The sequence below is a fragment of the Thermobia domestica genome, chromosome 9 (assembly GCF_964235325.1).
Source record: "Thermobia domestica chromosome 9, izTheDome1.hap1.1, whole genome shotgun sequence".
Taxonomy (NCBI): Eukaryota; Metazoa; Arthropoda; class Insecta; order Zygentoma; family Lepismatidae; genus Thermobia; species Thermobia domestica.
The window spans coordinates 226576752-226597709 of NC_137462.1; positions in this window are offsets into that span (position 1 = coordinate 226576752).

The window sequence follows — 20958 nt, forward strand, 5'->3', positions numbered from 1 at the left end:
TGTTACTAATCAAAGCATACTGTGTGTTTATATGAAAATCTTATTTGATTAGCCCACAGTTTCGTTGCTTTCAGATGACCAGTGTTACTAAGTTCATAGCGAAACACAGGACTGACTATACCGTAAATATTTTCCACCTGACCGTGTAAGAGAAGCTACACCTGGCTTCGCCCCTTCGAAAATTATTTGCATCATTGGAAGCCGTTTAGTATTGATCTCCAAGTTTCTCAAGAACTGTGATGGAATTGTCGTGGCTTCAATGGCAGAATCAAATACGATTGTAATTTAATTTATATCCATAATTGTAATTTATATCCATAAAATATAAGGTGAAAATAGTTTAACATAAATTATATATGTACTTAACGCAGAATTGAGTTGCCATTTTTAGTCCACACGATTGCGTGTAGAAGGACTCTTCCTTCTACGTGTGGGTTTTAAAACACAACAAAATACAGACTCTGCATATTCACCTCAGTCGAATAGACATTCTTATGAATTGAGATATTATCACACAAAGAAGGTGGCATTTGCTTAACATGTCGATCTGATGATAAACTGATACCCATAGAAGTCCTTTAAATCTTCTGTAACAGTATTTTGGAATGAAAAATTAATCTTGGTAACATTGTGTCTGCCGTTCAGTTAAACCCCGAGAAAATTTCTTGGCCTTCATTAAGTATTGTTCGATAATTATATCACTTCGATCTTCGCTCAAGAAGGCGTCTTTTTCTGCGAATTGTGAATGTTCTTTGAGTTGTTAATTTCTTGTAATCCTCTGATACCGTATTTGCCTCCAGGGTTGAGTATAGTGATGTGAAAATTTTTCATAAAAAAGATGACCAGCTGCGTGAGAAAACGGATGCATTAGTTTAATGGAATACAAATGATGTTTCTAGTCCCTTGTTTAATCTAGTCCCTTTGAATGAATTTCATTACGATTATGACCTCTATATTCTGAAGCCAATGTTAACGGTTCGGAAAATGTCACCATCTTAATTTTGAGATATGCTAATACGTTTTTTCACATGCACTTTCATTTTCTTGTAAATGTTGCAGATTGGTTTTGTCATCCAGACATTGTTAAAAAAAATAGCAGATCGTAGATTTTGTCATTTCCTGCGAGGATTGTAAGTGTCTTCATTACCACATGTAAAGATCCCGGAGCAAAGTCTAGAAGTGAGTTCTCAATGATCTTGAGTAGACATGGCCATTCAGCATTTTCACTAAATTTGTCATAGTGTACAGGATACACCAAAGTTCTTCCATACCATTTCCTGACAATGTATTCAATCGTGACTAGAAATTACTTAACACGAAAACCACCTAAAGGCGGTACAACTTTGGACAGTTCAGAAATTTCTTCAGCTGAAGTACTATTTGAACACCTTTCCAATATAATATCTGATGTAATATCATAACGCATGTGCTTTGTTCACTTTTCTTGAAGTTATTTACTATATGCAGAAGAGTGGAATATATAGTATTAGTACTACAAGTTGAAATTTTGAAAAAATACAGAGGGACTACACTGCTTATATCAAAGGAGAGGTGTGTATCTCACCATTACACAATCGTTGTAGCGAACCTTCGAAAGATGATTAGCTATCCAAAAGTTGTTTGAGAATAGGAATACGAGATGCGAGATACGATTGAAGATTTGATTAAATCTTCCGAGTAAGACTGCATTGACACACCAAGAGCATGAGTGTATTGCATTAGAGGGAAAGTGGCTGTCAGAATGAAGAAATGTGATACGATATTCTTATCAAGACAATGCTACCGTGATACAAGATTACTTTTTCAATCAAAAACTTGAATATGAAGAATTTTCATCAAGGGACATCAGAAATCAATGACTTTTTCTGCTGTATAAAGTTGCGGCACTTAGTTACTAATCAACGCATACAGTGAGCTTATATGAAAAGATTGTTTGATTAGCCTACAGTTTGGTTGCTTTGTGATGTCCAGTGTTATTAAGTTGGTACCTAACACAGGACTGACTATACCGTAAATGTTTTCCACCTAACCGTCTACGGGAAGATCTCAAAAGAACCTAAAATCGATTCTATAATTGTCTCATCAATCAGATCACCGGTCTCAGACCTAAATTAAGGCTGCTTCGGATTCATAGCAAGAATGGGTTACATAGCAAAATTTTTCATTATGCAATCGTGAAAATAGTATTAATGATACACCGGAACCTAGTGAATCCTACACAACTCAGCTTGTAAAGCATAGTGAGCAGCTGGGACGGTAATTAAATGCATATTTTTCAGGCTCGGGTGTTAACAAACAGGATAATTTCATTAAATAATATATCTGTTAGTACACAACTCTTTCGATTAAACAGTTTCTATCAGGCTAAAGATCAAGAACAAGGTGAGACCATAATGGGTGCTAAGTAGATTTCTTCAGCAGGAAGCACTCTCAAATAGTATTGTAGTTGCATAATAACGTGAAGTATAGCGATTGCTTGATTATCATTTATAAATTAATACTTATGCATTTACTTGATATTTTCATTTTCTTAATATAAGTCCCCAGCCCTGGGCTAATTCTGGCTAACGCGGTTTCAGGTAATCAACTCTCGACAGTTTGTTGAAAGATATTCCCCAGTTCATGTTTTTTCTTCGTTACAAAAACACTTCTAGTTGACTCTAATCATGGTTAATTACTGAACTTAAACATTTACAATTATTGAAAAATGAATAATTATTTTTTAACATAAAAAGGCGTTACAGTTCAGTAGAATGCAGTAGTAGGTGGAAGTGAATGAAAATAATGTTTCTTTGTTGAAATGTACAAACTGAATGTGAATAATAAGTGTTTATTCACCCATTCCCTTTCGAGAGGCGGATCTACGATGGACTTCTGGCGGCTCCGTGGATATTAATACTCCTACTTCGACCTACTCTTAATAGCTCCAAACTCTGGAATGGGTTTTGGAGAAGAGTGGAAGAGAGAGTATGTGTGAATAAAAACTCATTATTTATTTTCTCTTCCACTCTTAGTGTTATCTAGGACCACCAACAATGTACTATCAATTGCACTAGGTTTGATTGTTAGTGCTTCCTGGGGGGCTAACTTCACGTTTGTCCCTCAAAGTTTTTATTTGCTTCTAGTGTCCAAACTATTGCAGCACTAGTGTTAAGAGTCACTGCTCTAGGAAGCATTAACGAAGCACTAACGATTGTATTAAAGATATCATTAACTGTTTTGAATTTGTCGGGAATTTGTCCCAGTGATATACTCTCCATGTATTTATGGGAGTTTCGTAACCAGAGGTGACAGTTTGACCTAACCTCACTCAACCTCACGCTCAAAAACTCACTTCGACCTGAACTTCATTTCGACTTCACGCTCACACAACCTCACGCTCAAATCAGCAGTCTGACCTCACGCTCAAATAACCAGCCTGACCTCACGCTCACTCAACCTCACGTTCGCATCACCAGTCTGACCTCACGACCACTCTACCTCACGCTTACATCACCTGTCGGACCTCATGCTCAAATAACCATCCTGAACTCACGCTCACTTCGTGAGGCTGTGGTCGAGTGAGTTTCGAACTCGTGAGCGCCGATATCGTGAGTTTGGACATCTGTGTGACATATAAGTGCGCACACCTACAATAATAGTAATCAAAACCAAACCATTAGAGTTTTCTGGAAGCACTAACGATTCCACCAAGATTTAACGTTAGTGTTTCCTGGGGGTCTAACGTGAAGTTGCACCCCAAAAGTTTTTGGCTTCTAGCGTCCAAACTATTGCAGCAATAATGTTTCGACTTCGTATTCTGAGAAGAACTAACAAAACACTAACGATTGCACTAAAAAGGTCATTAGCACTTTTGAATTTGGCTCGAATTTGAGCCAATTAAAAATTCCCCATGTATTCCTTATGAGAACTTCGAGACATATTAATGGCCATAGCTACACTAATTGTGAAGCTCCAATGAAACTATTAGCGTTTTCTGAAAGCACTAACGATGCAATAACGATAGCACTAGGTTTAATCATCAGTGCTTTCTGGAGGGGGCTAACGTGAAGTTGACCCCTAAATTTTTTTCATCTAGGGTCTAACATAAGAAGCGCCAACGATTGCACTAGAAGAGAGCATAAGCGCTTTTGAATTTGGCGCGAATTTGAGCCAATTAAAAATTCCCCATGTATTTATTACGGGAATTTCATGACATATAACTGGTCGTAGTCAAAATAATTGTGAAGCACTATTAGTGTTTTCCGGAAGTACTAACGATGCACTATCGATTGCAATAGACTTAATAGTTAGTGCTTCCTGAGGGTGCTATCGTGAAGTTGCCCCGCCCCAAAGTTTTTTGCTTCTAGCGTCCAAACTATTAAAGCACTAATGTTGGGAGTTGGTGTTCTAAGAAGCACTAAGCACTAACGATTGCACTAGAAGAGATCATTAGTGATTCAATGGGGGGGGGGCAGTACTTGGACTTTCCAAAGGAACTAGATTGAGCAGGGGACTAGAAACATCATTTGTATTTAATTAAATTGTTGCTTCCGTTTTCTCACGCAGCTGGTCATCTTTTCTATGAAAAACTTGCACATCACTATACTCTGCAGATGGAAGCCCTGGAGGCTAATACGGTATCAGAGGATTACAAAAAATTTACAACTCAAGGAACATTCACAATTCACAGAAAAAGAGGCCTTCTTGAGCGAAGATCCAAGTGATATGATTATCGAACAATGTTTAATGTAGACCACGAAAATTTCTCGGGGATTAACTCGACGTCAGACACAACGTTAGCAAGATTAATTATTCATTCCCAAATATTGTTACGATAACAGAGGTTCTACAGTACTTTTGTGGGCATCAGTTTATCATTACAGAGACAAGTTGAGCTAATGCCACCTTCCTTGTGTGATAATATCTCAATGCGCAAGAATGTCATTTCGACTGCGGTGAATATTGCAGAGTCTCTATTGTTATGTGTTTTAAATCCCACACGTAGAAGGAAGAGGCCTTCTGCACGCAATGGTGTGGACTAAAAATGGCAACTCAATTCTGCGTTAAGTACGAAATAAATCATGTTAAACTCTATTTTCACCTTATGTGTTATGGATATAAATTACAATTAGAAATGGAAAGTGCCGAAACAGGAAAAAGCTGTTTCTGCAAATATCTGCCATGATCAAATGTAATGCTGCCATTGAAGCCATCACAATTCAATCACAGTTCTTGAGAAACTTGGAGATCTATACTAGACGGCTTCAAATGATGCAAACAGTTTTCGAAGGACGAAAGGTAGCTGTATATGGACAAGAAAAATGGAAGAAACTAGAAACAGGAAAACTGTAGCTGATGATCGGTGTGATACTGATCTATTAAGAATCTTGGTAGAATACTTCATGAGCAGTTGCTAATTTTCCATAGGCATTTTCACATTTTCACATAGCTAATTTTCACATAGCCTTTCACCTTTTCACAATCACAGAACCGAAAGAAATGCTTCGAATGTATAAAATTTAAAGAGACCCTGTCGTAATTAAAAGAGTGCTTTTACCTTTTTCATGATGCAACAGGCAGTGTCACGACCTCAGCTATACTCAAAAGTGAATAGTTTGCAGCCTTCAAGTTCCTTCAATTAGAAGAATTGGGAAAGTTAGACAGAGTCTTCAACAACCAAATGTGAATCCTGACAAAGTAGTAACGTTAGAAATTTCTTATTCGCCTGTATGGAGATGGAAAAATGCCGTCCCTGGAATAAGCCATATCAGATATAATAAGGAAGTAGTTTCAAACCTTCAATATGGCCACTTATCCCATTACTAACACAGCAGCTGTCCAGCAATCAATCCAGTTCCATGAAATGGTCTAAGCATGAAATCAATCGAAACAGGTTTTGTGTGAAAGAGGAAACGCAAATTGCACGGACCCACATAGCTGCCATCAGCTGCAACCGGATAATCTTACTTACCTGTAGATAAAAAGTGACTGCAAGATAGGATTGTGAGGGAACTACATGTTAGTGTAAAAGAGCCGATATGAAGTATTCTATATTTTATGCATTCTGCCAAGGGAGTCCATGTAGAAATGGGAGATCGGAAGACAATCTGATATAGATGATAACAAACAACAGCTGGAAAAACCAATATGTCATTGTCAACGGCTTAATTGTTGATCCAATGAGTTATGATTATTATTTTGTGATATCGTCCCCGCCTTATAGACCTAACAAAATGGAGATAAAAACGATCATAATGTAAATCTAAAAGAGGTTAAAAACAAGGAATAAAACATGAAGGTTACATATTTTGGGATCCTTTAACACGAGCGGCTTTGGTACCCGAGGAGGAAATAAAACCTTAGCAGGAAAAATCTAACGAGTTAAACCAATTCATTTATATATAACATTCGCATACCACAGTACCATTCAATTGACGTTTATAACAATTGTTTATTGTTTGATTGTTTATATGTTAAGATGTTCTACAGCAAACGATTGACTCCAATGAATCTGACATCCGCAAGGACACTAAAAATTGTGTAGGTACCGTTTAGTTTTCAAATCTCCTAAAAAGAAGCAAAGTTTTACGATAATGAAAAACGATGTTTGATATGCGGTACAAGCAAACATTCCATGTACATTTTTATCCCAGAAGGGGCGTAATAATGAAAGCACTAGTACACGTCGATCCCTGTTGCTTTCAACTTGTTGCCCTAGGTTTTATACGACCTAAGGACAATCAATGCGTACTGCTCAGCATCTTGTTCATTTGTGACTGTACCATGCTGGATTTCAGTCAAAAGGCCACAAAGCTAAATAGTTTTCCGTAACAGTTATATTACACTTATGGTCGTAAGCTTGTAAAAGAATCACATGCAGGTTATTGGCATGAAACTTTATTAGCATATTTTTAGGTAATTATGTACAAGATTACCTTGTAGACCCAGGCACGCTTCTCTTGGCTGTGAGACAAACCCGGGCGAAGAATTTATAAAGATAGCGGTTTAAAGAACTGATTCGCGATACAAAGTAATTATACAGGCTTGGCAGATCAGGTGTAGAACACAGACATCAACAAAATTATCAATTGACAGAATTTGTTTTGATATGTAGGTCACATTGGGAGATTTTCAGTTAAGTACACCTGAAAGATATGAAACTTCCTAGGCTCACTTTCCACAACTTAGAGCAGAAGCCCTCAATTTTCTCCCATAGGAATATTGTCGAGTACTTGCTCGTCCCGGTGCCCAGAGAATGTAATAGATACTGCTATTAACTTTCGCTTAGCCTGAAATTGTAACTTGCGTGTATAAAAAATGTCGGGGCGTCTTTTGCAACTTTGACTCACTTCCTCAAGTGTCTATATTGAGAACGCAACGTATCTATCACACTAATTTATAGAACCTTAATGTCTTTGTGACTCGCACGCTTCAGTTTGCACTACAAAGTGCCATATCGCCCAATTTTAATGAACTTAATGGAGGATTTGAATTTCTCGATCTTCTAAACATTTTCTCTCCGTTGAGTAAAGTTCTGCTAACCATCCCCTCTGTAGCAGAATAGTTCACCAACTGTATTAGGTTTTCGACATATTTCATATCTGAGACGGAATGATCAACAAGAAGAATTTCAGTAATCATATTTATTAAATTCAACACTACTTCATTTAGCTGACGTGAATAGAGTTTGCGTGTTCTGTCCATGGACTAAAAGGTATCTTCTCATGAGCAGAAAGCTACAACACAAAATGTACCCGATTAATCGGAGCATTTGAGGCTTACGAAGTGTAGTCATCTCTAACACTGAACCAGACTGTCATTTCGCCTGGTATGTATGCGAGCATATCCATGGCCGTTGACCAGAGCCATCCGAGATCTTCAAGTAATTTTTTTTTTTTTACAAAAATAGAGGCACCAAATCGTCTGTAGAATTCTGCATAGACGATCGCTGCATATAGCGGAATATCATTACAAACTACCTAGAGTACATTCGTTGCACAGTCCAACTGAAAGCCGTAACATTGGCACGAAGAAAGTCGACGCACACAGATTTGTGCATAGATCTTTACTTCAGCTTGTTTTCAGAGAACATTGTGTTACCAAGATACAGAAACATTCATATATTATAGAAAGAAGAAATGTCTAGATACGTGTTGTTCTCTTATCAAAAAAGAATGCAATCAGTTAGCATGCACTACAATCAACGAGACATAGTAATATTTGATAAGATGCGCAGTGAGATTAGGATTTTTCAATTGCAACTTACACGCTGTAATTGACTAAAATCTGATGAAAAATTACTTTCAAATGGCAAAAGTTTTACGGTTCATCTACAAGGTTGCCGACTGTGGCTTTCTGCAGAAATAATGGTATTACTAATTGTAGATATCAGGATGCATTAGATAAAAAGATAATAACAGTACATTTCGAGATCCGACATGATACTTGCATTAGAACGAGTGGAATGAGTTTGCATGCAGAACAACCGATGTGAGCGGACGGGTTGAAAAGGAAAAAGTACAGCAGCTCATATTGTTCTTAGGATTTGCTAATTCGAAACATTCGAGTTTAAACCCTGTGACGTGCGGAACAAGAAATCTTTAACTGAGAAAGAATGAATAACACAGTGAGCTCATAAGGTATAGTGCAGAGAAAGCGCTTTGAAAAGATGCAAAAGTTGATGAGTCACTTGCGATAGGATAAGCATCCCAGAGCTTGTGAAGCTTTTTGTAATATGCATCCACTACGTCAGAAATCGCATTAAAATGGTAACATTAGCAGATATGTCACTTGACTTCATTGTAATAGTATTCTACAACGTCTGAAAAGAGATATTAATAAGATTATATCGATTTCTAAGTGATGCGGTGATTAAAGAAATAATTTTGAGGACGAGCGGGGATGTTCGATATTTAATTAGAGGTTTAGAGTGCAAGAAGCTCGCCAATTATTCGAGGTTTCCGTATGGAGGTAAGGCTATCCGGTAAGGCTAAACGGATTATGCCAGGTTACGTCCTTCTTACAATTCTGTGAAATTTAGAAGTCAGTAGTGGACTTCGTCATCTATTACTTAATTCCTAATGGCTTAAAGCTAGTAAAGGAAGTCAACAATGAATCCGAAGCCGCAAAATCTTGTGTTGTGTACCTAGGTGTTAAGACGAAGCAATAGTGCTTTTAGAGCTCTCTAACTCAAATTATACAATGGCATACCATGTAAAAAACCGTGGATTTACTTCTCCCTTTTTAAGACGAGAGTATCACAGAACTTCTCTAAAGGAAGCCTCTTTTTCTGTGAATTGTGAATGTTCCTTGAGTTGTTAATTTCTTGTAGTCCTCTAATACCGTATTTGCCTCCATAGCTTCCATCAGCTGAGTATAGTAATGTGCAAATTTGGCATAGAAGAGATGACCAGCTGCGTGAGAAAACGGAAGCATTAATTTAATTGCCTACAAATGAAGTTTCTAGTCCCCTGTTCAATTTAATCCCTTTGGATGAATTGGAATACGATTATGACCTTTTCTATGAGGGCTGTGTAAAAAGTATTCGACCTTTGGCCAGAAAAATAGTTGCGAATACCTGACAGATTTGGGACCCTAATCCCCTCCAAAGTAGGCCCCTTGTGCTTCCACACACTTAGCCCACCGATCTTTCCACTGCTGGAAACACCGCTGGAAGTCCTCTTTTGGAATGTTGTTCAGGGAGGCTGTAGGGAGGTTGGCGAACGGTTTTAATTCTATGTTTGGCTAAGAACGTGTGGATCAATTGGGATGAATGTGCTGGGGCGTTGTCATGATGGACGTGCCAGTTCTTCGCTGTCCACATGTCTGGTTTTTGCGCCGGACTGCGTCACGGAGTCGCCTGAGAACATCTTGATAGTACTCCTTTGTCACTGTTTCTCATTCCGGTGCGTACTCGTGATGCACAATTCCACAGGCATCGAAGAAAACAGTCAGCAACACCTTGATTTTGCTTAGCACCTGCCGCGATTTCTTCGGCCTTGGAGAATCGGGATGCTTCCATTGAGACGATTGTTGTTTTGTTTCTGGGTCGTACCCGTACACCCATGACTCATCTCCAGTTATCACGGAATTCAGATACCCAGGATCAGTGTTGGAGGTGTCCAGAAGGTCCTGTGCAACGTCAAAACGGGTGTCTTTTTGTTCCTGAGACAACAACTTGCGTACAAATTTAGCAGCCACTCGTTTCATGTTCAAATCGTCACGCAAAATTGCATGTGCAGAATCATTACTTACTCCAACATCTGCTGCAATCTTCCGCGCTGTCAAACGGCGATCTGCCATCACTAAATTTCGCACCCGCTGAACAACAGCTGCATTCCGAGCAGTTTGGGGCCTGCCGCTACGCTGCTCACTCTCGACTGATGTGCGGCCATCTTTAAATCGGTTTAGCCATTATTTAATTTACGTTACACCCATCGCATCTTCTCCAAACACGTGCTGAATCTTGCGAATTGTTAGGCTTTGAGAGAATTCGATGCAGTATCTTTGCTCAATTCGTTCAGTCATATTGCGAGAAACAATAAAACCGACGAACACTACCAACAGCACCTCACTTCGTGACCACCAGCTCACGACTGGCACACACGAACGCGGTGAAAAAATTCGAGCATCCGCACTAAGCTTCCTCCTTCCACCGTTCACAGTGGCGCCGCCTGAGAATCACTAGTTTGCGTGGAAAAAATTAAGGTCGGATAATTTTTAGACAGGCCTCGTATATACTGCAGCCAAAGTTTACGGTTCGGAAAATGTCACCAACTTAATTTTGAGATTTCCTAATATGTTTTATCACATGTAGTTTCATTTTCTTGTAAATGTTGCATATTGATTACGTCATCCAGACATTGTTCAATAAGATCACAGATCCTAGATTTTGTCATCTCCTCCGACGGTTGTAAATGTCTTCATAACCACATGTAAAGGTCCCGGAGCAAAGTCTAGATAGAGTTCTCAATGATCTTGATTTGGCATGGCTATTCAACATTTTTACTAATGTTGCCATAGTGTACAGGATACCGCAAAGTTCTCCTATGCCATTTCCTGAGATAATGTATCCAATCCTGCCTAAAAATTACTTAACTGGAAGCCTCCTAAAGGCGGTACAACTTTGGACCGTTAAGAAATTTCATTAGCTGCAGGTCCGATTTGAACACCTTTCCAGTATAATGGCTGATCTAATGTCATAACGCATGTGCTTTGTTATCTTTTCTTGCACTCATTTACTGTATGCGGAAGAGTAGAATATATAGTATTAGTACTTGATGTTGAAATATTGAAGAAATAAAGAGGCAATACACTGCTTATATGAAAATGAGAGGTGTGTATCTCAGCATTACACAATCGTTGTGGCGAAGCTTTCACAAGATAAATAGCTGTTCAAACGTTGTTTGAGAATAGGAAATCAAGACGTGAGATGCGAGTGAGGATTTGATTAATCTTCCGAGTAAGACAGCATTGACTCATCAAGAAAATGAGTGTATTCCATTAAAGGAAAGAGGATGTCAGAATGACGAAATGTGATACAATATTCATATCAAGACAATGCTACCCTGATATCAGATTACCTTTTCAATCAAGAACTTGGATATGAAAGTTTTCAAGAGACTTTTAAAATAAATGACTTTTTCTGATCTATCAGATGTGTGGCAAAGCATACAGTGAAATTATATGAAAAGATTATTGGTTAGCCCACTGTTTGGTTGCTTCCTGATGGTCAGTGTTATTAAGTTGGTGGCAAACACCGACTGACTAACACGTAAATATTTTGCACCTAACCATTTAAGTGAAGATTTCAAAAAAACCGAAAATCGATCTTATATTTGTCTCATCGATCAGATCACCGGTCTCAGACCCAAGTAAGGCTGCTTCGATGGTTAAAATATAATGTTTTTCATAGAAAGTTTGTCATTATGCAATCGGGAAAATAATGTTAATGATAGACAGGAACCTAGTGAATCCTACACAACTCTGTGTGTAAGCCCTAGTGCGCAGCAAGGACGCTAAGTGACCATGGAAAGTGCCGAAAGAGAAAAAACAGCTTTGGGGTAATATCTGAAACGATCAAATTTAATTCTGCCATTGAAGCCACGACAATTCAATCACAGTCCTTGAGGAACTTGGAGATCAAACTAGAGGGACCAAAATTTACAAACAGTTTTCGAAACAATAAAGGAAGCTGTATATGGACAACAGTAATAGAAGAAACTGGAAACGGGAAATCTGTAGCTGTTGTTCGGTGTGATTCAGATCTTTTAAGCAACATAGTAGAAAACTTGGTGAGCAGTTGCTGATTTTCTTGTAGCCACATACAAGCACAACTGAAAGGAAATACTAAAAAATTAATAAATTTAAACAAATTTTAACGTCATTAAAAGATTGCTTTCACTTTTTTCATGATGCAACAGGCTGTGACACGAACTCAGCTATCCTGAGGACTGAATAGGTTGCAGCCTAAAAGTTCCTTCTAAAAGAAGAGTTCTGAAAGTTAGACAGAGTCTTCAACCAACCAAATGTGAATCCTAACAAAGTGGTACCGTTAGAAATTCCTTATTCGCCTGTATGGAGATGGAAAAATGCCCTTCCTTGTATAAACCATATCAGATATAACAAGAAAGTAGTAACAAAGCTTCAGTATGGCCACTTTTCCCATTACTAACACAGCAGCTGTGCAGCATTCAATTCGGAAGTACCTCCAATTCCATGAGCGAAATTTTCTTAGTGGTTTGTGAAAGAGGATATGCATATTCCAAGGACTTACACTGCTAGCATCAGCTCCAACCAGATAATCTTACTTACCTGTAGATAAAAAGTAACTGCAAGATAGGATTGTGAACGAGCCACACGTTAGTGTAAAAGAGCCGATATGAAGTATTCAAGCGAACCCTGCATTCTGCCAAGGGAGTTCGTGTACGAATGGCAGGTCGGAAGACAATCTGATATAGATGATAAGTACAACAGCTGTAAAAAATAAATATGACATTGACAACGGTTAATTGTTGATCCAATCAGTTATGATTATTATTTTGTGATATCGTCCCCGCCTTATAGACCTAAAAAAATGGAGATGAAGTCGATCTTGATAAAGCTTTAAATGAAGGTGTAAGGACACGGAAAAAAATGATGAAGGTGTTTTATTTTTTAGTTTACATATTTTGGAATCTTTTAAAACGAGCTGCTTTGGAATCATTTAACACGAGCATTTCCACGGCCGTTGACCACAGCCATCCTAGATCACCAAGTAAATTCCCTTACAAAAATACAAGCACCAAATCGTCTGTAGCATTCTGCTTAGGTGTTCGCTGCATATAGCGGTATATCATGGCTAGCCTAGTGTGCATTTTTAGTCGAGCCGTTAACATTGGCAAGAAAGTCGAAATACACAGATATGTTCCTAGATCTATATTTCAGACTGTTTTCAGAAAACAGTATTACGAAGATACCGAAACGTTCAGATAACATTTTACTAAAAGGTTATACTTGGAGATACTTGTTGTTGTCTTATCATAACGAATGCAAGCAGTTAGCATTCACAACTACTAACTATACATAGTAATATTTGGTAAGAAGCGTAGAGAGCAAGCAAGCGCCCACAAATCGTCTGTAGAATTCTGCTTAGGTGTTCGCTCCATATAGCGGAATATTATGGCAAACGGCCTAGAGTACATTCCTCGCACAGTCCAGCTAAGAGCCGTTAACATTGGCTAGAAGTTAGATGAAAGACTGAGATAGTTCATCTAACTTCTTGATGTATACTTCAGAATGTTTTCAGAGAACATGGTATGACTAAGGTACAGAAACAGTCAGATATTTTACTAAGAGCGTAGTGAGATTAGGATTTTTCAATTTCTACTTACACGCTAATTTTAAAATTTTTTGGAAAATTATTTTCATTTGCCAAAAGATTTAAGATTTAACTACAGGCCTGCCGACTGTGGTTTTCTGAAGAAATAATGTATTACTAATTGTAGATAAAATAATAATAAGAGTGGATGTCGAGATCCGCTATGATACTTGCATTAGAACGAGTGGAATCAGTTTGAATGCAGTACAACCGACGAAAGCGGGCGGATTGAGATGGGATAAGTGCGGCAGCTCATATTGTTCTTAGGATTTGCAAATTTGAAATATTCGTGTTTAAACCCAGTGACGTGCGGTACATTCGTGCTTCTGCCTTTGGCTGAGAAAGAATGAATATCACGGTGAGCTCATAAGGTGTAGTAAACAGAAAGCGCGTTAAAATGATGGACAAGTTGGTGGGTCTCTTGCGTTATGACAAGCATCGCCGAGCATCGAAAGCTTTTTGTAAAATGCATCCACTACGTCAGAAATAGTCTTAAAATGAGAACATTAGCAGAGATGTAACTTGACTTCAGTGTAATAGTATTCTACAATTTCTGAAAACAGATATTCGATATCTAAGTGATGCGGTGATTAAAGAAATAATTATGAGGATGGACGGGGATGTTCTATTTTTAATTGGTGGGTCAGAGTGCAACAGGCGCGCCAATAATTCGAGGGCTCCATTTCGAGGGGTCCGGTAAGGCTAAACGGCTTATGCCGGCTTATGTTCTTCTTACAATGCTGTGAAATTCAGAAGTCAGCAGTGGACATCGGCATCTATTAATTCATTCCTATTGGCTTACAGCTAGTAAAGGAATCCAAATATGAATCCAAAGCCGTAAGATCTTGTGTTGTGTACCTAGGGCTTAAATCGAAGCAGTAGTGCTTTTAGAGCTCCTTAACTCTCATTATACAATGGCGTAGCATTTAAAAAATCGTGGATTTACTTCTCCCTTTAATAAGACGAGGGTATTACAGACATATAGCTTTGGGGACATTCAGCGGTTTTTTTTAGGTGGGCCCTTGGGATTGAAAAATGTTGGGATACCAAATGTAAAAAAAATTAATAATAATTTAACAATTATAATCAAGTAATTGCTATACTTCCCGTTAAAATGCAACTATAATACTATTCTAGAGTGCTACCTGCTGAAGAAATCTACTTAGCACCCATAACGCTCTCACCTGTTTTTTGATCGATAGCCTCATAGTAACTGCTTAATCTAAAGAATTGTTTTCTTAAGGATATATTATTTAAAGAAAGTCTCCTGTGAGTTAACACTCGAGGCTATGAAATATGCATTTAATTAGCGTCCTTGCTGCTCACTAGGTCTTACATACAGAGTTGTGTAGGATTCACTAGGTTCCGGTCTATCGTTAATAATATTTTCCCGATTGTATTCTGTAAATCTTACTATGGAACCAATTATATTCTAACCTCCAAAGCAGCCTTACTTTCGGTCTGAGACCGGTGAACTGATTGATGAGCAATATAAAGAATCGATTTTAAGTTCTTTTGAGATCTCTTCGTACACGGTCAGGAGGAAAATATTTACGGTATAGTCAGCCCTGTGTTCTCTACCACCTTAGTAACACTGGTCTTCAGAAAGCAACGAAACTGTGGGCAAGGAAATAAGCTTCTCATATAAACTCACTGTATGCTTTGATTTCTAAGTGATTGATTTGATTGATAAGTAACTAAGTGATACACATTTCAAAAAGCAGGAAAAACTAATTTATTCAGAAGTCTCTTAGTGAAAATACTCCATATCCAACTTCTAGAATGATAACACGGTAGAATTGTCTTGATAAGAATATCGTATCACATTTCGTCATTCTGACATCTTCTTCCCCTCTTAGGCGATACACTAATGTTCTTGGTGTGTCAATGCTGTCTTACTCGGAAGATTTATACTAATACTAATACATATTCTACACTTTTGCATACAGTAAATAAATTCAAGAAAAGTGAACAAAGCACATGCGTTTTGACATTAGTTCTTTTTGGTATGTTTTGAGTAATGAACAAGTTCAGCTAGTCGATATGCAATTTACAAACGCTCCTTTCTTTCAATTTTAAGTTTGTCAGTAACTAACGATTAGGAAGAATGTGGTAAATCTTTCAAAGACTCCGTTGGGCTTATTGAATAGCCTCACTTTTCAATTGTTATTATCTGGCTTTTTGGTACAATTCCGTTCTTACATTTTATACTAACCGATGACTAACAAGAGGCTTTTTCATGTTCTAAACACTCCTTTGGTATTACTTAATGAGCTCTTTTGAGTGGTAAATGATAGAAACATGACCATAATTGCGTTTTGTCATTTGTATTTAAATGCGTGAGAAGGTAATGTTGATTTTAGTCTATTACCAGTTTCAAAATCTTTTTTCGCCCTAAAAAATAGCGCACCTTTTCAACCGTAAATATCTAACAATTTATGGCAATTCAGTTAATTCATTTATTCTTAAAAATTTTGGAATTTAAAAGTGAGTGCTTTCACTAAGCAGAATGGAGTGTTTCGAAACTTGGGTAGAACCTTGCTGATGGTTACTTACCGAGATGAATAAGAGTTAGTTAAAAGAACGGAATTGTCGTTCATTCTCTTTCATATTTACAATAGAAAGTGGGTCTACTTAGTATGGCCAAGAGAGCTGTTTGGAAGATGAAGCACACTTCTGAAGATCATTACTTAATCATGTATGTTAGAATAAAATAAAATAATTAAATAGTCGTAAATTATCAAATATTTATAAATGAAGAGGGGCGAGTACTGCGAAAGGTGTGTATGTTATATAACATCAAATCTTACTTATCGTTTGTTTGTAACAAATTTTAGATAAAACGATTGATCGCAATTGTCGTAAACTGTCATGTATTTATAATTCAAAAACTAAATAATTCAGAGTGCGAAACAAGTGATCAGAATATGAAATAGAATTTTGCTGATCGCTAGTATCTGGAATACTAAAAAATAAAACGAAACAACGAATCACTCATAAATTATCATATATTTACATTATAAAAGAGAGTCGTTTCCGTGTGGGAAAGGTGTGTTTTGGTGTATAAAGCAGACTCTTGATGATCCTTTGTTAAATCAACTGTTTTGGAATAAAATAAATTATAGAATTCACGTAAATTATCGGATATGTAGTATTAATAATTAGTTCATTCTCTAAAGTGAATGGTGTGTTTGAATTCTGATACAGAAATTTGGCGATCGCTAGCTGAAGGCATAATTAAGAATAAAGTAAAAATAACACAATACTCAGATATTTAAAATTGAAATGTGAGTATATTTAATACCTCCAAACGAGTATTTAGAAGCTAAAGTAGTTTCTTGCTGATAGTTTAGTTACTGACATATTTAAAAATAACATGAGAGAAAGGATGAGGTAAATTGACGAATATTTAAGATTGAAAAGTTTCTTCACTGATAGGGCGTGAGCTGTGTTTTGGTATGTAAAAAAACTTTTCATGATAGTCACTGAAACCTTTTAGGTTAAATGAAAAAATATAACTGTCATAGATTCTCAGATATTTACTATTAAAGCCGACTCTATGTAGTATAGTAAAGATGTGTTTTTAAGCTGAGGTAGACCCCTGCTAATCGTTAGTTACTGAATATATAGTAGAAAATGAAAGATCGGAATAGTCGTAAATACCAAGACATTATCAACTGAAAAGTGATTCCATTCGGTAGGATGAAAGTATTGTTTCCAAGCCAAATTAACTTTTGCTGTTCGTTAGTTACTGAAATATTTTAGAATAAAATGAAAGAATGGAGTTGTGTACAATTAAAAAGTGAGAGAAAAACGGTATTGTCGTTATTTCACAGATATGTAATATTGTAAGGGGACTCCTTTTAGTAGAGCGTAATAAGAGTTTAGAAGACAAAGCACACTCTTTGCTGATCGTTCGTGACATATTTGTGAACAACATGGGAGATCGGTATTGTCTTAAATTGAAAAAAGAATTGTCTTAAAATATTAGATATTTATAATTGAAAAGTGAGGTGATTTATTATTGCGAAGAGACTATATGAAAAATGAACCAGACTCTTGCTAACCATTAGTTAGTGAAATAATTAAGTATAAAATAAAAGAAAGGAAGCGTCGTAAATTTTCAGAAATTTTAAATATGAAAATTTTTCCATTCAATAGGTCGAAACTAGTGGTTGTAAGTAGAAGTAAACTCTTGCTGACGGTTATCCACATATTTTAACATATAACGAAAGAGCGGGATTGTCTGACATTGTCACATATTTCCAATTGTTAAAAGAGTTAATTGTACTAAATTGTGTGATATAATTAATGAAATTGAGTCCGTTGAGTTGGACGAACGTTGAGCTTGGAACTCTTCTTGATGGTTAATCACTGAAATATACAAAAAGAAAAAAATAGAACGTTATTTTCGTTTATTGTCGTTCATTGTTAGCGTATTACAATTGAAAACTTGTTCCATTTCATTTCGGCAAAAGGAACATTTCATCTGCGGATATGAAAGTGACACTCATTGTCGATTTACTGACTTATATATGTCCAAGAAAAACAACGGAATAGGATAAATTGTGAGATAATTACAACTGAAAGTTGAGTCCACTCAACATCTCGAAACGACTGTAAAACCTCACGCAGACTTTCGCAGATCGTTAGTTACTGACATATTGAAGCATAAAATGAAAAAAACAAATCGGCATAATTTGTCAGAAATTAACAATTAGGCGTAGAGAGTGTTTGGAAGATGAAGCAGACTCTTTGTGATCAATATGTACTCACGGATGTAAGAATAATCTGATAGGACGGAGTTGACTGAAATTGTCTGATAACTAGATTTGAAAACGGACTCTACTCAGTAGGGCGAAAGGAATGTTCGAAGATGAAGCAGGTTACTAGTGATCGATATCTACAGACACATTTAAGAATGGAATTGTATTGTTTTTAACATATTTGCAAATGTAAATAGAGAATATCCGATAAAGAGAAACGCGAGTTTGACACGTTCGTTAGTTACTGACATCTTTAAGAATAAAATGGAAGATCGGAATTGTCGTGAATTGTGATATTTACAACTAAAAAGTGTTGAGGGTTGAGGGCATTGAAAGGCTTGAGGAACAAGGGAATGTGAAATCGACACTTGCTAAACTCTTGCAGACATATTTGATAATATAATGAAACCACATACGTTTTTTAAAATGTAAAAAATTATAACTGAAAGTAGAGTTGATTCAGTAAGAGGAAACGAGTGTATGAACTATGTGGCAAACTGTAAATTCATTAGCTACTGACATATTTAAAATGAGAGAAACGAACTGTTTTAAATTGTTTGATATTTACTAATAAAAGCTATTTCATTCAGCAGACTGAAAGGAATCTTTCGAAGTTTATGTGCATGCTAACTGCTTGCATTCGTTTTGATAAGAGAACAACACTTATCTCGACATCTCCTCTTAATAATATATCTGAATTTGTCTGTAACTTGGTAATGCAATATTCTCTGAAATAGTCTAAAGTTAAGATCTAAGCACATATATGTGTTTTTCGACTTTCTTCTTGCCAATGTTAACGGCTCTTAGCTGGACTGTGCAAGGAATGTACTCTAGGCAGTTTGCCATGATATTCCGCTATATGCAGCGTTCATCTATGCAGAATTCTACAGACGAATTGGTGCTTATATTTTTGTAAACGAATTTACTTGGTGATCTAGGATGATTCTGGTCAACGGCCATGGATATGCTCGCATACATACCAGGCCAAATGACAGTTAGGTTCAGTGTTAGATATCAGTACACTTCGTAAGACTCAACTGCTGGCGATTAATCGGGTACATTTTGTGCAGAAGCTTTCTGCTTTTTAGGAGATACCTTTGAGTATGTGGAATGAAACGCAAACTCTATTCACGTCAGCGAGATAAGGTAGTGTTTAATTTAATAAATAAGATTAGAGATATTCTTCTTGTTGATCGTTCCGTCTCAGATATGATAGATGTCTAAAAGCTAATGCAGTTGGTGCACTAATCTGCTACAGAGGGGAAGCTTACTAGAACTTTACTTACCGGTGGGAAAACGTTGAGAATATTGAGAAATTCAAATCCTCCAATAAGTTTAGTATGACTGTGCGATATGGCAGTCTGTAGTACAAGAGGAACCGTGCGTTTCAAAAAGACTTTAAAGTTTTATAGCTTGATGATTAGTGTGATAGATACGTTATCAATATAGCAACTTGATGAAATGAGTCAAGGTTGTAAAAGGCGCACGGAATTTTTTTATAGATGGAAGTTTATACTTGAAAGGTGTTCAAATCGTACCTCAACTGAATAAATTTTTAATCGATCCAAAGGTGGAATCAGTTTGCATGCAGTACAACCGACGAGAGCGGCCGGGTTGAAATGGGAGAAGTACGGAAGGTCATATTGTCGTTAAGAATTGCAAATTCGAAATATTCGAGTTTAAACTTGGTGATGTGTGGAACAAGAAATATTTAGCTGATAAAGAATGAATATCGAAGAGAGATCATAACGTATAGTAAAGAGAAAGCGCATTATTTGATGGACAAGTTGATTGGTTACTTGCGAAATGACAGGGATCTCCGAGATTGTTAAGCTTTTGGTAATATGCATCCACAACAATAGAAATTCCCTTAAAATAACATTAGCAAAAATACTAATTGAAGAAGAGATGATACTTGACTTCATTATAATAGTATTCTACAATGTCTGGAGACGAATATTAATCGATCTCTAAGTGATGCGGTGATTAAAGAAATAATTTTGAGGTTGGACGGGGATGTTCGATTTTTAATTAATGGTTTAAAGTGCAACAGGTGTGCCACTAATTTGAGGGTATTATTTCGAGGTGCTTGGTAAGGCTAAACGGCTTATGCAGGATTAACTCCTTCTTACAATGCTGTGTAATTTAGAAATTATTAGTGGACATTGGCATGTATTCCTTAATTCCTATCAGCTTAGAGCTAGTAAAGAAATTCAACAATTAATCGGAGGGCGCAGTATTTTGTGTTGTGTACCTAGGTTTAAAAACAAAGCAGCTTTTAAAGCTGCTTTACTCACATTATACAATAACGTACTATTTATAAACCGTGGATTTACTTCTCCATATATATGA